This window comes from Tenrec ecaudatus, chromosome 3 (genome assembly GCF_050624435.1).
Source record: "Tenrec ecaudatus isolate mTenEca1 chromosome 3, mTenEca1.hap1, whole genome shotgun sequence".
Classification (NCBI taxonomy): domain Eukaryota; kingdom Metazoa; phylum Chordata; class Mammalia; order Afrosoricida; family Tenrecidae; genus Tenrec; species Tenrec ecaudatus.
The window spans coordinates 18,642,615-18,661,983 of NC_134532.1; positions in this window are offsets into that span (position 1 = coordinate 18,642,615).

The following is a 19,369-nucleotide window of genomic DNA, read 5'->3' on the forward strand; positions in this document are numbered from 1 at the left end:
CTTAACCCACAAAGATCTGGCTCACTTTAGAAACGAACCACTAGGAGCTCAGTGAGGCTCAAGGACTTTCCCAAGGAAATCAGCTAATGAATATAAGCACTAGAATTAGATCTCAATTCTGACTGTAGGGCCTATCAGCCTACACAGATATGTTGAGGGCTTTTGTTGCTACACAGGAGCTGGCATCTAGAAAGTACAGTGTGAACCTTCATGGAATCAACAAGACCAGGTCTATGCACATGAATCACCCTCCACACTCAGGCAGAGACTGGACCAGAACTTCCCCCTAGTGAGATATCAAAGTTTATTGGTGGTTAATAGGGTCAGTATGCAGAAAGTCGGGGGTGGAAGGTAGAGGTGATGGAAAAACTACAAGGATCATGGAATGTTACCTTTCACCAGAGTTTTATAATTGCTGTCAATAAGGCTTAAACCTGTAAATAACTGAACAGGCAAAAGTTGTGAGATAGATACAAGGGGCCTTCAAAAGTTTGTGGGAAACTGCCATTATTTTCAGATTTGTTTGGAGTCATCACTGGGGCTTTTTCTTATTCTGGTTTCTTTGTTGGTCCGCTTTTGCACCTGCATGACCAGGTCCAGCGCCTTCTTGAAAGCTGGAATGACATGGTCTACTGGGGTGAGTGGTGTCCCCAGGTCCCATACTCACTGAAGGCACATCTGTCAACACCTGTAGTTGTTCAGGAGCCAGCAGAACCCCCGCCCACTCCCCAGCCCTGAAACCCCACACCCCCTTGCAACCAGCCCCACCTTGCAAGTAATTGAGAAGCATGTCTACAGTGGGTTCTACTTTGTTGTCAATTTTCTCCAGGTGGTAGTCTGACAGCTTGGCCATCTCGGGAGAGCTTAAGTCAGGTTGGCCCTTGCTGCGACACAGAGGAAAAAGACCCAGACAGTTCATTAACTGCCAGTCAACGTAGCAAGTTATTCCTGGGGTCCTGACTCAGGTAAGGAATGCAAATGCCTGCATAAGATGCCCACATCCTGCTTCCTGATCCTCACCCAGGAGGTCCCCAAGCATTAACTACATCATGAAGCTGAGTGTCAGCTTTATTTCTTGACCCTGTATGCTACCAAATCTTGCCAGCCACCACCCTCTATCATCTGCCCCAATGCAAAATGGCTCCGGATATTTCCCGTCAGCCCCCACTACAATCCCTATGCCACGGCCACACCTCCTTAAACTATCCCAACAAGCTCCCCACTGCTCTCCCTGTATCCACACCTGCCCCCTTTCTCCAAGTACCTGCACCAGGCTCCACACTGAAGCCCCAGTGATATACCTCATGCTGCCATGGCCATGTCACTGCTCTGCTCAACTCCCTCCAAAGGTTCCCTGCTCTCATCAAGAAGTAGGATGAGTTGTGGGAGGCTAGTTAGCATCAGAACCTGGCTGATCTGTGCCAGCTCCTTCTCCTTGTCCTTTCACATGCCTGTGCCCCTGAGGCATTTGGAAGGGAGGACAGGCCCCAGCAATGTTCCTGGACTTTCATCCTCAGCTGTCAGTGTCCCATGACCTTCATTTCCACTCAGCCGAGCTTCATTAGGATGTGTGTGCATGCCCCTGGGCAGCACAGATCACAGCAGTGGCCACCGAGTGCATGCCACACCCTGCACTGAGTCACTTAACCCTCAAGTGCAAACATCCGGCCCACATTAGAGAGGAACCACTAGAGGCCCAGTGAGGCTCAAAGACTTTCCCAAGGAAATCAGCTAATGAATAGAAGCACTAGAATTTGATCTCAATTCTGACTGTAGGGCCTATCAGCCTACACAGACATGTTGCAGGGCTTTTGTCTCTACACAGGAGCTGGCATCTAGAAAGTACAGTGTGAACCTTCATGGAATCAACAAGAACAGGTCTATGCACATGAATCACATTCCACACTCAGGCAGGGACTGGAGCAGAACTTCCACTGGGCCAGGGGGCTGTAGGAAGTCCCATGTGGCATGGGGATGAGCTTTCCTAGACCCACTAGATTGGGAGGTGGAGAATTAAGACTACAGTAGAGAGCAGGTGTCCTGGTGTCTGGTGGGTTGCATGCTGTGCTTCTAACCACAAAGCCATCAGCTGGAAACCACTGGCTGGAAAAAGATGAGGCTTTCTACTCCTGTGAAGAGTTACAGTCTGGGAAACCCCCACCCTGTCCAAAGGGTCGCTGGGTCAGAATCACTGGCGGTGAGTTTTCAGGGGAGTACTGCCTCTTGTCATGCCAGCACGTTTTCAAGGAATGGCGTGGAACACCAGGCCAGCCCCTCAGTCTCTCGCTGGCAGAGCCACACCCCACCTGGATGATCTCCTTGAGCAACTCTACGGCCTCCTTCAGGTCCCGGATCTGGGCCATGGCTTCCTTAAAGCTGGAACTTTTCCTAAAATCGCTTATTCAAAACCAAAACAAAAAGAACCCCCAAACCAAGCAACATACACAGGGAAATCATTAGAATAAGGATAAAATGACTCCAGGTGGGAATACACAGTTACAATGGAGTCAGCATCTAAATATAGGGCAAGCTACTAGAAACTTCTTCAAATGCAACAGAAAACAGAAATTTCCCTCTGGGCAACAAGCAGGAGCAGCTCCCACACTCCCCCACACTAACAAATTTACAGAAATATGGATCCAGTTCAATTGCCTGGATGTCTTTTACTGGCTACTTTCTCTGCATGAAAAGCAATTCATTATTGATGGCAATTTTCTCCTGTCCTCTTAAAGAAACCTTCTCTCCAGCTGTCTGTCCTCCACTAAGAAGCTTTCCTCCAGCTTCTTTCTACTGTTACATACAAACAAACAGGGTTTTGTAAAAATTAAAGAAGCAACATGCAAAATTTTTGAAGAGTGTATGTGGCATCGGGGGATCTTCCGTACTTGAGGGGTCTTGCCCTTCTTTGGAGACTTATATGCTTTCCCAAAGAAAGACTGGCCCTCTCTTTGCTTGAGTTCCGACTCACTAAACCCCCATCTTTGTACAGCTGGGCCTGTCTCTTTCTCCTTTTTCTTGCCACCTGCCAGACTGTTGACTGATAGCCACCAACCTGGGTCACCTCTCTTGAAGCCCCCAGTCCTGGACTTACCCTAGCAACCTGGGAATGCCAATCATGTCTCAATGCGCGGTGGGTGCACTGGAATATCACTTTAACACCCTAAAGGGTGAGCGCGCTCCCTGCCCTACCAGCTGTCAAGAATGAGCCAGGGAGTTTCCAGACTGGGTTCACCCCTCCCTCTCCCCTTCACTACTCCTGGAGAAGACACCACACAGGGGACAAGACTAGGCAAACCTAAGGAGGTAGCCCTAAAACGTTTTGTGCTCCAGCTACAGCCACTTGCTTCCTGAATAGCATTCAATTCGTGGTGAGAGAAGCAACAGAGCCACGGCTCACCTGTGAGCTGAAGACATTCTAGGAGTCTCAGGGAGGAGGCACTACTGTGTGAAAGGAAACAATGGAGGGGGCGAGACACGCAAAATTCCCGCAATGAATCAGGAACACCGACGCCTAAAGCCCAGTCTGGGATCTTCCTTTCTCCAACAGGAATTCTCCCCAGGAACCCCAACCAATCCCAAAACTGGGGGATGGAACCAGCCCCCGGGACATCCTCCCACATCTCACCATGTGAAGGGCGCTGACGGAGCAGGGGAGGGGGAAGAAGGATGCTTGCACCCCAGCCAGGCTGCTGTTTGCACCAGGGTCACCCCAAACTGGTCACCGCGCGACCCCTCACCTGGCGTATACTTTAACTTCCATGTGGTTCTTATGCATGTCTGAGAGTGAGAAAATAAACCACTACATCACCGGTCTAGTTTTGGACTGTTGTTGATAAGGACACTACCTGCTATGGTAAAGATGAAACAGTATGTTCTATAAAATGGAAGGAAAAAAAACAAAAGCCTAAGGAGCTTTTACTCTGCTCTCTATTGTTCTATGAGTCTAGAATTCATATGACAGGTCTGACTTTATTGTTCTTTTAAATGTATGTTCTTATTCATAAACGTAAAACCTTTGTGTGTTTGTGTATTTGAAAACTGAAGGTAAATACAATAGTAACATCACATTAAAAGTGGTGCTTGGTAAAGTAGAGGGGCAGCAAAAAGAAGAAAACTTTTTAGAGTGACAAAGGCTCAAACAATGGGCTCAATTATGATGATGGTATAGGACAGGCAAGTGTTTCTTCCTGTGGTACACAGGGTAACTATAATTTAGAACTCACTTAATGACACCAAACAATTGCAACTTCCATTGTACACTGGCTCTGAGTATAAGAAGTACTAAAATGTTAGAGTATTTTTTTAAATAAGCATTAACGTAATAATCATTCAGAACCGTTGTTGAAAACATATAATCATGGTTTTAAAATATATAAATTCAAGATGAATCAAGAGTTAAGGACAATATTGAACAACTGTAGATGTGCATGAGAACATTATTTTTTTATTTTCATGCATGAGAAACTTTAATACAAAATTGTACAACTGCAGAGAATGTGGGGTAAAAGCATTTAAAAACACGCTCTACAACAGGATATATTATACTGGTGTTTTAGCAACACAGTAACAAATTTGATGATTTCATGACTCTAATTAATTGAGGAGAATGATTACATCATACACCCTAACAGTTTATGTACAGATTTGTGGAAATGGGATGGATTGTGTTAGAGAGCGCCTATCCCTGCCTTTGAGTTCATATTTCACCTTCACTGAGTGGGATTATTACCAGGGATGCAAGGATGTTTCAACATTAGAAAAAATATTAATATAACTGACTACATAAACAGGAGAAAATTATGAACCCTCTGATCATGTTAATAGATGCAGAAAAGATATAATGCAATATCCAACACCCATTCCTGATAAAAACACTCAATAATATGGAAATGGAAGGGAGAGACCTCAACACAACAAATGTATTAAAGGAACCACTGTTGGTGAAGGACAATTAGATGGCTGGAACTTCCTGGAAATAAGACACTTGTGTACACAGCAAGATTGCATCGAAAGAGTAATACAGAACCCACAGATTGGGAGTAATACATCTTTAGCAATGAGGAGATGGAGACAGAGGGGGAGGGGAAGAAGAGGAGCAGAAGACAGCTGTGGCGTTTTCAGGAATCTCTAATTTATATGCTCACCTGAGCATGCACCAGGGAAAAGGAGGCTGGAGTCTGGGTGGTCTAGCATAGGGAGCAGAGCCTGAAATCAGTGAGGAGGAAGTTTTGTGAAGCCTCTTTCCATTGTGGCTCTTGAGTCTACAAGGCTTAGGCCTCTTCTTTGACTTGCATGTGTCTTCCTGTCATGGTTTGTGTGTTGTTGTGTTTCAAATGCAGGCAGGGTCACCCAAAATGAACAGGTTTCAGCAGGGCTTCCAGACTATGCAACTAAGAATGAATCAGTTGCCACTCCAGGTGCTGAAGCTCACCTCTCCCTCTTGGCCCCTCCCTCCCCATCTCTTCCAGGTCACACCCTTTAGGACAGACTCCACCCCACCCCCTACCTAGGTGATGCAATTTCCTGTTGAACCTACTTCCTCTGACTGAGAAGGTTCAGAGTGAGGTTCCCACAAAGGTAGGTGAGTCTCTATGTTTCTATGTGGATTCCATGCATGGAGTCCCCTGCAGGGTGACGTCCCAGCAGTGTCTTGGTTCCTGAGGACGTTACAATTCCCACATCCTGTTGGCCCCAGTTCCAGGACGCCACGATCCCCTGGACGTTTCCATTTAAATCCTTTCAGAGCTGGGTACAGGCCACAGAGCTTTCACGCATGGGAATACTCTGCCTCCTTTATCCTGTCCAGAACCCCTCATGCACCCTCACCCCTCAATCCAGAAAGGCCCGATTGGGGGTAGGTTCTTGTCTAGTGTCCGTTCCCTCCATATCAGGTGTCAGGCATGAGAGCAAGGGACCCGAGTGGCCTTTACCAAAAGGAAAGGCCAGCCTTGCAGTCATTATGCCACCCCATGATGACTGAGGTCTGTATTAGAGCTTAACTTCCCAGTACCTTGCTTTGCAAAAGGGTGCCATAGCAGTCACAGCCCCAAACACGGGCACAGTTTAAGTCCTCGCATAGAGTAAACCTCCACTGAGTGTGTTCTTCCCAGGAACCAAGGCTGTAGGTAATCTGGCCCTGAGGCAGAGGGCTTTGGAGAGTGGATTACTTTTACCTCTCCAGGCAGCCCAAGGAGGGGCAGTCTCTCTTGGAGGTTTGCATGTGTGTCCTTGATGGAGGTCACCAAACAGTATAGGGGGTCTCCGAGTCAGGAACCATGTCCTATCAGCCTTGCCCTGACTGCATTTGTCAGGAGGCCCTGGACCCATCTTGTAAGCCCGCTATCTAAGGATGGAAGTGTCTGTCATTGTGATGTATTCATTGATCACTAATCATGCTTTTGTGGCAATTTCCTTTGCCCTGACCCACTCCCACAACCTCTTTAATTCACATCTAAATTGTGAACCTGGGAAGCCATTTCCACCTCCTGTTGGTGGCTTCCCTCATCCAGATAGATGATTTGTGTCTTTGCTTTGTCTTTGTCTCTTAAGATTTAACAAATATTCTCTTTAAACTGTGTTTAAAATGGGGTCTCCTTTTTACTCTAAAACATCTTGACTGTGTGTGCTTCCTTAATCATTTCTGCCCATCGGAAACTAGCTTGGGCTCTGTTTTAGATTGCAAAAGGGACACCAATCGCAAATAAAATTTAAGGAGAACTTTTATTAATGATTAGAAATAATTTGGTGGAGGATTTAATCTATGGGGATACCCTTCAAATGGACTTTAGGCATGCACTGCCTTCCACAGCCCATTACTAACTGGGGTGCTAAGACTTTTATCTCTAATACAGCTCCTGGGTTTTGTCTCTGCTGATGCTGTACCTTTCCACTTGGAGTGTGAAGAGCACCTCAGCTCAGAGATTGGTTGTGTTAATGGCTCATCCCTCTTTATCACGGCACTCTTCTACCCGTGCCACCACCCCCTTATCTTCCCTCGTGACTCGTAAAGCATTGCTGGCCCAGATTTAACGTCCACTCATTTTATTAATAGGGAACTTTGCTTTCCTTTATCATCCTTTTGATTTAGAGAATCCAGCAAATATTTTATTTGTTTTCAGGTCCTTTTGTGTATCAGTCTGGAGAAAGAATAGTTTTTCTTCAACTGTAAAGGGTTTCAGTTTTGAAAATCCAGAGGGCAGTTCTACACTGCCCTATAAGGTCACTATGAGTCACAATTGACTCGATGGCAGTGAGTTTTGGTTTTGTGCATTAATATTATCTTTTAGTGACACACGCCTTCAAGGTAAGCACTTTTTTGGCTGTTTTGAGTTATTTTCACAGTGACATGGTATTTAAAGCATTCACTTATCAGTTATCCTAGTGGGTACAGACAATGTTTCATTGAACCCAATTCTAATTATGTAAACTCATTGAATCCTTTTGATGTATTGATTTCATCTGTTAACGGTTCCTTCTTCAATTTGTTTGATTTGACTGTGTAAGAACTGTGTCCTACTAAGGTTAGCTCCTCATTGTAAAAAATTGGGTCACAATTATTCCTAATACAAGGTAACTTTCAGATATATAATTCTTATATATAGTAAGATATCGTCTTATTTAAAATAAAGTTACATTTTCTCTCTCCCACTGCATGGGAATACTTAATTGTTCTAACCTTTTATCCAAGTATTCTTGATAAAAGGCTTGTTTTCTTCACTGCTTTATTGTTCGCAGGTGCACTCTGGTGCACTCTGTTTGTGATGCCATAGGACCTTAAACTCTTCCTTGTGGTTTCTAGGCTATAATTAATGTGACCAGATTGCCACATCGTGGGACACAACTGTTTACATTTCATGGCGCTGCCATACATTTACTGTAGCAGTAGGACTTCTTCACTAAGTTATTTAGATATGCAAATTCTCAGTAGGCTTACATGTTTTTCACTATGGGCACAGTGATTCTTAATGAAAATTATTTTTGCGTTTCTGATTTAGTCATTTTTCAACATAAAATCAATGTGTGTCCATAGACATGGATATGCTTTCATCATGTTTAGTTTTCCCTTTGGTTAGGTGCCATGTCATGTTAATTCCATCTCATGGCAACTTCATGTGTTATAGAGCAGAACAATTCCATAGCGTTTCTGGAGTATCATTTGTGGAAACAGATCTCCAGTCCTGTTGTCCACATAATGCAGGCTGAATTTAACCTATCAACCCTCAGTGGAACAGTCTAGCTCAAGCTGTTTGTGCCACCTGCAAACCTTCATTTTCCTTAACCCCAAAAAGCAAACTCACTGCCACAATGTCAATTCTCACTCATCGTGTTCCTATGTAGATGTCTGAGATTCAAACTCTACACAGGAACCACCAGCCTCATTTTCTTTTACAGATCTGCTGGTGGAGTTGAACTGCCAGCCTTGAGGGTAGCAAATGAAGCCAGGATTCTCCCCCACCCCTAGAAATTAACCCGGCCAAACAGATGCCATCAAACCCACACCAACTCCTGCAGACTCCATGTGTGTCAGAGCACAGGGATGTTGCAGAGGGATTTCAGTGACTGGTTTCTCAAGTGCATCACCCAGGCTTTCTTCCCTGGAGACTCTGAGTAGACACACACTTTGAATCTCTCCATGAACACCTATCCATGGTAACCATTATCATGCTCAGGGACATCAAAAACTAAGCCAGGCACACATGCGTGGATATGCACACATGCCAGAACCTATGTAACCTGGCATTCTATCCAAGAAGGAAAACTCAAAACTATACAATGAAGTAGAATTTTTAACTATAACATGAGAAACCACCCTTTTGAATATGCAAAATTTGCAGGACTAAGAAAAATTAAGCTATTCTGTTAATTTTCAGCTCTCACAATTCTCTATGTGAATTGTACAGATATACTGTAACCTAACTGGTCTCTTTACCATAGCTAGAGAATAAAATTAATATAAATTTTTATAGGTCTTCAAGAGAGACACTCTATGTAAATTTCTTAATATTCTTTCTGAGTTTTCATGGAAGATGAACAGGTTTATTAAAGACTTTTAAGATGTATAATTGAGGAATTATAAAATATTTATTACATTATTCTGTTTAACATGATAATACTACAGTCTTTCACATTTTCTATTAGGAACAGATATGCAGAGGCTTTAAAAGGATCATGTATAAATTCCATTATCTTTATTCCATTTTTCCATGATCTTTTTGAAACCCACTTGTGCATTCATGGCATGAAAGACTGACTACCAATGAGCTCCTTATATTTAAATTAGATAATAATTTGATAAATAGCCATCATTTGGCCCACCATTTGATTCTGTATGGTGACCATATGTGGTTTCAGAGTAAATCTATACTCAGTAAGATTTTTAATGGATAACTTCTGAAGGTATTTTCTCCTGGAACAAATTCTTTTGTTCTGTCTCTTAGTTAATTCCATCACATCCTTCAAATCACAGTTTTCAATGAATTCAATTAATTAGACTATTAAGGGCATAGGGTGAAAACCACCACTAAACAGAATGACCCCATAGGCAGGAACATAGAATGATTTCACAGTAGAAATCAACTGAGAGCATACTTACCTATGTGTACCTACCCCCTGTTTTGAGGACAGATGTTTGCTCTGGTCCTAACTAAATTAATTAGAGACATTGAAAACAATACCTTTCATATTGTTAGCTGCCATCTAGTTTTCTCCAGTTTATAAGAACACGATGCACCCATGGGGATGTAGTGGGTTATGTGTTGGATTGCTAACCACACGATCAGCAATTCAAAACCATTAACTGGTTGCAGTTTCAGAAACACACAGGGCGTTTTGTACTCTGCCCTGTAGAGACTTTATATGTCAGAATTGACTCAATGACAGCTCATTGTTTTTTAATGGGCAACAGAACAAAACCATGCCGTGACCTCAGTATTCTGAGCTCAATCTGGTTACTTTTTTTCTTGAGGATTGGAATGGTGACTTTGGGCTCTTCACATATTGGTCATAAACCTGAGAGTCCTCTTTTGCATTTCTTCTAACTATTGCCTCTTTTGTTTTACTTTTTTGCTAGTGTTTCTTCATGATCCATTTATTTTTCCAGTGTGGGAATTTCCATGTATACTTATTGTTAATGAGCTTTTCATTTCATATATAAAATATTCATATATAATCATGTATAAACCACTTTATTTTGCCACCTTCCATGAATCAGATGCAAATGCCTTAAAAGTTTATTGAAAATGTGCTTGTGATTCCTGGTTTTGCCTGGCTACCTACCTTAGTTCCGTACATTTAGGTAAAGTCTGAAAGAGCAGACATTTCCACATACATAATTAGCCATGTGAATTCCTTGATGGCTTAGATTTTGGTTCAATTTAGGGTTATAGAGTGCTAGTGTCAGAGGCTGTGTGAGATTGGAATCTAGGTCCTGGGATTAATGTTCCTGGTTCAAGAACATGAGTCAATGGATAGCAACAGAACAAAAGTGTCATGAGTTAAGAGTCAGATGTTAGTGAACAGATTAAAGGGCTTTGTGTTTAGAATGTGTCATGCCTACCAGCTTATGTTTGGCGTTGCTTAGGGACTTATGTGTTATGGTATAAAGATATCGAGTTAGGGTTTCAACAGTATAGTTTTGGAAGGTGGTTTCTGATATTGAGACATTGTGTCATAAAGTTAGGATTAAGGTTGTAGAATACATTCAAAGTTGTTTTCCTGATTCAAACAATTGGGATAATTGAATTAGGTTAGTTTGAGAGTGTATGGCAGGGGTCTTCAAACTTTTTATGCAAGGAGCCAATTCACTGTCCCTCAGGCTGTTGGAGGGCCAAACAATAGTTTTTTTTTAGAAAAACTGAACAAATTCATATGCACACTGGACAGGTCTGCTGCTAAGCAGGACAGGCAGAGGCGGCAAAAACAACTGGTGAACCTGATAAATATCCTCAGCAGGCCGAATGTGGTCTGAGGGCTGCGGTCTGAGGACCACTGGTGTATGGTGTTGGGATTTCTTAAGGAAATCCTAGTTTTTTTCCCAATTGGCTGTGGGTAGCAGGGAATCCTCAGGGTGTTAATAGACATTGTGGGTGTAAAGAGCTTTTCAGGTGGTTAGGGGTCCAGTGTTTTAGGATATTATCAGTGTGCTGTAAGGATGCTTACTGTGTGAAGGTGTAAGGGTTAATGGTTTGGGAGTTGTTGATTAGCAATTAATAGTGAGTTAAGTTTCAAGTTATTTTTGCGTGTTGAAATGTAGCCTACGTTTTTATATTTATTACCTATTTATGGCATATTTTGAATATTTTATGGATATGAATATTAATTTTTGATTAGAGGAAAATTTATTTCCTTTTGGAAGCCTTTTTTCCTCCTTAAAAATCTTATTTTGATTGCTCTAGTTAGAACATACAATTTTTAATATCAGTAGTGAAAGTGAACATTGATGTTTGTCCTTTTTCTGAGGTGGGGTCATGTTTTTCTCTTTCCTCCAAGTCTGACATTTTGACTTTTTAAAAATAGGAATGTATATTAGCATATTCACATATTGAACTATATTGTTTCATGTTACATTTGTAGAAGTGGTTTTTTTAATGAAAATCCTTTGACTTTGTTTAGTATGTTTCATGTGTCTATTTAGTTAATCCTTTTTTGCATTAATTACTATATTACAGAGCTTATTTTCTTATGTTAAATCAACTCTGTGGAAGATTCCAATTAATCATAGTATATAATTATTTCAGTGTGTTGTCTGACTCAGTTCCCAATATTTTCGAGCACTTTTTCATGTAGATCCATTATAAATATTGGTCTACAGTTTTATTGAAGTATCATTATCTGACCTTGTTAACAGTTTATTACTGGTCTCATAGAAAATGTTAGTAAGTGTACTCTCACAACTATTGTTATGTTTTCACCCAATAACTTTTGAACTTAAGGAAAAAAAGTGTTTATGCATACTGTGTGAATCCTCTGGTCTTTAAAATATTTCAGAGTTTGCCTTGAGGTTCTCATGGAATTTAATTGTGATTCAGTTAATTCTGGACCCTCTGAGCATCTTGAAACCCACTCACCTCATAGATCACTTGTTCTGGATGGATCCTCTGGTCTGGCAGCTGACCCCTCAGTGTAGAGCAGTGTTTCTCAAAATTCCTAATGCTGTGACCTTTTAATACAGTTCCTCATGTTGTGATGACCCCCCCAACCATAAATTTTTGTTGCTACTTCATAACAGTAGTTTTGCTACTGTTATGAATCCTAGTGTATATATCTCATATGCAGAATGTATTTCTATTGTTACAAATTGAACATAATTAAAGCATAGTGATCAATCACAAAAACAATTAGAAATATTTCTTTCTAATTATACATAAACGAAAATTGGTATAGCCTGGTATAGCCTGGGTAACAGTCTGGTGTAGCATGGTGTAACATGCTTGAAGCCTGTTGTAGCATTGGTAACAGTCTTGAAGACTGATGTAGCATGGTGTAACATGGTGAAGCATGGGTAACAGTCTTCACGTTGAAACCTGGTGTAGCATGCGTAACAGTCTTCAAGTCAGGGACTGATATGTGGGTGTATCTGTGTTTTCTGATGGTCTTAGGCATCCCTTGTGAAAGGGTCATTCGACCCCCAAAGGGGATGTGACCAACAGGTTGAGAGCCACTTGCGTAGAGGGATAAATTATTTACAGTAATTTTGATGGAAAAATAGTCACTCACATCTGAGTGACTGTGTGCTTCCCTCACACTTGGGCCCACGATGGGAAATACTCTGCCATAAGACATGCTGGGTGGATCATAGAGAATTTCCTTCAGTCTCCCTCCAGGAGAATGGTGTAAATCATTGAAGGCAGGAACGAATTCCTCAGTGATTTTATCATCACTTTGTTCTTTCTTTCTTTCTTTCTTTTTCTTTTTTTTTTAGCAAAGGAAACCCACTCCTTCTTTTTAATAAGAGAATTTATGTTCCGGCAAAGTTCACATGAAAGGTTTGATATCTGTTACCATGGAAATAACTTTTGTAAATATAACTATCACATTATTATTTTGTGGCTGTCTTGTGTATTGATTAGTGGTTTATGAGGCTGTCAATTTTAGGTGTCATTGAGTTGATTCCTGTGTTGGACAGGGTTCTCTAGAGAGACAAGACCAGATTGCTAGTAATTATATATACATATATTTATAAAGCTAGATATATAATACAATAAATGAACCATTAAATTATATACAGATAGATAATACAAGAAATTAACAGTTAAATTATAAAGCAGTGAGACACTAGCAGTCCTTTAAGGCTTGAGAGCTGCCAGTTGCCAGTCCCTTTCTGTAGAGAGAGCTGGGCTATATATACCCAGGCAGCAAACAGCAAGGCAGGTCACCAACTGTCATCAACTGTTGGTCCCCAGTTCCAGAGACCAACATTCCAATTGTGTGGGCTTAAAGGGACCTCAACTTACAGCGACACAGTCCACAGGCCAGGCATCCCCTTTTAAATTTAGGCACAGGACAAGCAAGGTGAGGCTCACCAAGCCATTTATCCCTCTGCCCTTCAGTTAATCCTACTTGTGTTTATTGGCCAGGCTGGCACAATAAACTATCGCAATTCCACATTCTAGGGACCCAGTACACAACAGAAGGAAACACTGCATTCTCCTTTAACAGACTCGCAATTTAGGCTGAACCCCTTGGTGCCGTCACTGTGTCAATCCATTTAGTTGAGGGATTCCTATTTTTCACTGCCCCTCTACTTTACCGGACATACTGTCCTTCTCCAGGGACTGCTCCCTTCTGACAACATTGTCCAAAGTATGTAATATGGGCTCTCACTCTCTTTACCTCTAACTAGTATTCTGAGCCCACTTCTTCAAAGACAGACTTGTTTGTGCTTTTGGAGACCAATGTTATTTCAGTATTCTTGGCCATCGCTACAATTCAGTCAAACCCATTCTTCTTCAGTCTTCCTTATTCAGTGATCAGCTTCCACATATGAGGCCATTGACAATACGGGGTTTGGGTGAGTTGAACCTACTCCTCAAAGTAAGATCCCTGCTCTCCAACACTCACAACAAGCCTAATAAGATTTATTTATCTAATACAACGTATCTATTGATCTTTTGACTGGTGATAGAATTACTCTCACCATTCTGTTGTTTTGTATTTTTTTGCATGAACTAACAGTTTTCTGGAAGGAGTTGGAATTTATTCAAGCTTAGATTAAGAATGTTGCTCATGGAGGGGCCTGGAAGGCAACCTTTCTCTGCAACCGACCAAAATAAGACCCCTGAGTTGAAGCCTGTTCTTTAGACTTGGTGGTATGGTGAGCCTTATATTTAAGGTATGCTTGATGACTGGGCAGTACACAAATTGTGATGTTCTCTAGTTGTCTGACTTGCTGATTAGTTTTAGAGGAGCACTAGTCTACACACCTTATCCTATAACTGCAACCTCACACATCCCTGCCTTCAGAGACACCCTGGGGGTTGCAGAAGGGAAGTGACAATGCTATCCACGTAGCCACTCAGGCTAATGCCACCCTACTTTATCACAGCATTGCCTCTTCCCACCACATTCATATTGTTTTCCTGCCAAAATAGGTTCCTGGTGGAGCGTGTTTCACAAGCTCAAGCCTAGGCACTAGCTTTCCCCCTTCTCGCTAGCAGACCAAGAGTATGGTACGCTGAAGTCTTTCACAAAGGCTTTAAAATTGGACAACCATAAACTCAAGAGCTTAAGAGAGTAGCAAATAAGGATTCCCCTGGCTTGTTTTCTTGTTTAGGAGATCTCTGTCTTGGCCAAGGTACATCTTGGATGTCCTATTGGTGTCCCCCTGTCTCACTGTCCACCTCTACAGCAAGTTTCTCTAGTTACCACATTCTACCCAACCATAGGCATTTCTTCACATACATTAGATATTCTAAAGAGTACCCATGAGGCAAGGGGTTTGAAGCAGGTTAAACTTGATGAAAAGCTCAGTGTTGTTGGAATGGCATTTATGAGCATTATTCAACTTGATCACATTAGCCAAATAAGTCAAGGGCTATGGTCTTAGGTGCAGTGCAGGCTGATAAAGAACATTCTTCATAAAATAAACCTTTCTGTTCCAGTTAGATTTCTGGTGAAAAGATGCTTACCTTCCATAGAGTTTGAGGGTTTTGAGGCCTATAAAACTTCCACTTTATACTGACAATAAATATTGAATATATAGATGTGGATCTAAAGTTAATGATATTTGATAAATTGGTAAAATTGCTCTGTAAATGTAGAGTGGGCTCTGTTTTTAATCCAGACTCCCTCAATTTAGAACATAATTTTTATCCTAGGAGTTGGGTGTGGTCACTATTTAGCACAAGAAGTACAGGCCAAGAACCTGCCATTTCTTTCTCAACATTGTCTGCTTGTCAACAAAGATTTGCCACAGAGAAATACAGTCCAGTCTAGAGAACTAGAAATCTGTTACTATTGTCTTGACATTGAAGCATCACAAGAAAGGATTTCAACTTCCAACTGGGTTGTGAACCAAATCCATTCACCTGGCTCCCAACAGGGTTAGCATCCCTGGGGCTATGTGGGGTGGGGTAGAGGTGGACTAGAGGAGCTAGAGGGGAAGCAGGAGGGATCCATGACCCCAGGAGAGCGCCAGTGTACAGGGGCCCAGGCTGTCCTGCCCATCAGGGAACATTGCAAGCCCTCTAATTACAAGTGAGGACCCACATCACAGGAATGGGCTGTGCTATTGGGAATATAGTAATGGGAGGGGGTGCTCTAGGGGTATCCACGCAATGCAAGAGGAGGGACTGGGGGTACACATGTGACAAGATGGGCGGACCCTAGATTTAGGTTGGCAACTTAATTTTGGATGTCACAGAGCTGGTTTGACTTGTTCCCTGGCTCAACTAATAGAGACCATTATTGGTAGGGTGTGAACACTTGGTCACAAGCCTCAGGTTCATTGTTCCCAGGAGCAGGGAAGGGGTGGGGGGTGCTACCCTGTAGTCTGGTGACTATCTGCCCTCAGGGAGGATGTCTGTAAGCATCTGACCTCCCCACACAGCCTGGAGAAAGGCTGATACAGGTCACGGCAGTGCTAATAAAACTGAATCCAGAGATGGCACAAAAGAATCTCAAAGACATCTTATGGTCCCTCAACTATCCTTCAGACCCGACCAGTTGCACATTAGTGTTTACACTTGCAAACACAGTATAGGCTTGTCATGAAAACCATCACCCATTTCAAGTCTCCTACTCATACCCACTCAGACACACTAGCCCTCGATAAAGTGACTTGTTAAATAAAGTACCTGGGTGAGATGACACGGTGTTCATACAAACTACTGAATGGGGTTACCTGGGGTTTATGGTACTGAGGATCTTCTCCCAGAACTGAGTGTTTTGGAAATTAGAAATGGGGGAGGGGGCTTTATTTGCGTATCTTCCTATTTTTTTTTTTTTTTTTTTTTTAGGGCAGCAAGGCTACCCTAGGAGATTTTTATTGGGAAGTCTTACACCATGAACCATATCGTCCTGACCTTGTTCCTCCTTGTTCTTTTTGTTTCCACACATCAAAAGTATATGATTTTAGTTCTTTTTTTTTTTCTTCTTTTACATTTTATTAGGGACTCCAACAACTCTTACCACAATCCATACATATACATACATCAATTGTATAAAGCACACCCATACATTCCCTGTCCCAATCATTCTCAAGGCATTTGCTCTTCACTTAAGCCCCTTGCATCAGGTCCTCTTTTTTTCCCCCCCCTCCCTCCCTTTTCCCCCCTCCCTCATATGCCCTTGGTAATTTATACCTCGTTATTTTGTCATATCTTGCCCTATTCGGGGTCTCCCTTCCCCCCTTCTCTGCTGTCCCTCTCCCAGGGAAGATGTCACATGTGGCTCCTTGTAATCAGTTCCCCCTTTCCAACCCACTCACCCTCCACTCTCCCAGCATCGTCCCTCACGCCCTTGGTCCTGGAGGTATCATCCACCCTGGATTCCCTGTATCTCCAACCCTCATATGTACCAGTGTACAGCCTCTGTCCTATCCAGCCCTGCAAGGTAGAATTCGGATCATGGTAGTTGGGGGGAGGAAGCATCCAGGATCTGGGGGAAAGCTGTGTTCTTCATCGATACTACCTCACACCCTAATTAACCCATCTCCTCTCCTAAGCCCCTCTATGAGGGGATCTCCATTGGCTGACACTTGGGCCTTGGGTCTCCACTCTGCACTTCCCCCTTCATTTAATATAATATATATATACACATACATATATACATATACACATAAATACACATACATACACACACTTATATCTTTTTTTTTTTTTTGCATGATGCCTTATACCTGGTCCCTTGGGCACCTCGTGATCGCACTGGCCGGTGTGCTTCTTCCATGTGGGCTTATTTGGGATCTTCCTATTTTACGGTGGCAATTACACCTGGATACTTTCAGAATACTCAATGTCCTACCATACACATAAATGAATAACCCAAAAGGATTTGATGTATACCACAATTTATTTCTTTTTAGACATTTAGGTTGTTTCTTGTTTTATAATGAAAGTTACTATTTGGGTTAAAATTAAAAAGAGAACATTCACATTCTTATTACCAGAAAAAAAAGCATTCACATTCTTATTATCAGAAATCACAGCAACAAACATGGCCATACTGTAAAATTTTCTTCATCACAATTATAATGTTAAAAACAACAATAAAACATATTGTATTTTTAGTGAGAGTGTTCCCATTAGGACAGAAAAACACCAAAGTCTTAACTTAGCTAGAGTAGATGTCTTGGATGGCATTTAAAATGCATAAAGGTTTTTCTAAAATATTTAATAAAGCTTCTTGTGTTAAAGTGAATAGGATGTCCCAGAAGCACAGACTTATGACAACACTTGTTTTATTGCAGAGCATTCCATAAGATGTAGATAATAAAAATCGATTTCCTTCTAATCCTTCTAATCCTTACCTCTCCTGACCCTCAGCAGAATAAAATCACTGAAAGGCTAGGTATACATTCATAAAAATCTCTATCTAACTGGCACAACCAGAACAAATCTGAAATTATGTCCAGAAGCAACACTCCTTAGTTTGTTTATGTATGAAGTCTTCAATCTGAAGAGGAAAAACATAAAAAATTGTAGCTGAAAATCTTTTTCAGCAAGGGAAAAAGGAAAGGGCAGGTATAGCTTGTCGACCAGTAGAACCTTTGCAGGAGGAAAGAAACAAATGAGAAAGCCGTATCTCAGATTTAGGTTCTAAAAGGAAAGAAACGGGCTCTCTTGAGACAATGATAGTCACCTGGGCTCGAGATGTATGATCTTCAATGGGGCCTCACACCTTGGGTGCCATTAATCCTCCAAGGCCAAGCCAAGTAGTTCTAACATTGAGGCAACTTGAGCAGGTTGCTCCGGAGGTCTAGTGGGATAAACTATCCCACCTACTTTCTGTCGAGTTCGGCAGTCATTTCCCCAGTGACCTTTCTGTTCGTAGTATGGACATGGCCTTCTTGGAGGTCACAGATTAGGGCATACATTTGCTCAATGCCCTAATTGGGAGCATCTGAAGCAGGGTCCTCGTGGCACAGTCATGTGCTGCCCAATAACTAGTTTAGACACATCCACTCTCCCCTGGAGGACACTTGCTAACATTTGACATTTAACCTTATCTCTTTGTAGCTTATATAACGTTTCCTGATCCTCTCTACTGTTGAAAACTTTGAATGCTGCACAGAGAAGATCTTGCTGTGAAGTCTGAGGTCCACATTGTAACCTTTAATGTTTCTTTTAGTGCCTGGAGCTGATGGTGAGATGAAATTTGAGTGAAGTACAATGACCCCTTCTGGTGTAGTAGGGTCTACACTTTGGTATACTTAAATCTTCTGAACATTGTGACAGACATTTGACAGAATTTTCATTTGATTCCTGAATGATTTCCCTAATTTTTTCATAACTGACTGCCTTGGTTGAGACTTTTGGTAAGCCCTCAAGGAGATACAAATCATATCATTTTGAAGAATTGGGTGCTCAGGACCATCTTGTAATTCCAATTAGGGTTGTGCTGGGGAAATACCTTGAAGTCCATGGACTTATCCCAGTTCTGGGCATGCACTTTATCACCTCTCTTGGTCAGCTATGCACTCTCCCTATCTTCAGGGGTCAAGGTCATTGTTAAAATCATATGGACGTCATGCCAGGTAAGATCATATGACTGAGATATTTAAAGTATTTTTATTGTTTAACTTTTATTTCATAATCATAAACTTAACTCTGCTTTCCAGCTGGACTCAGGGGGAATAAGGAAAGTAGGAAACCTGAAAAACTGGAGTGAGAGCACAAGATTAAATGATACTGCAAGCACATTTGGAACAGAA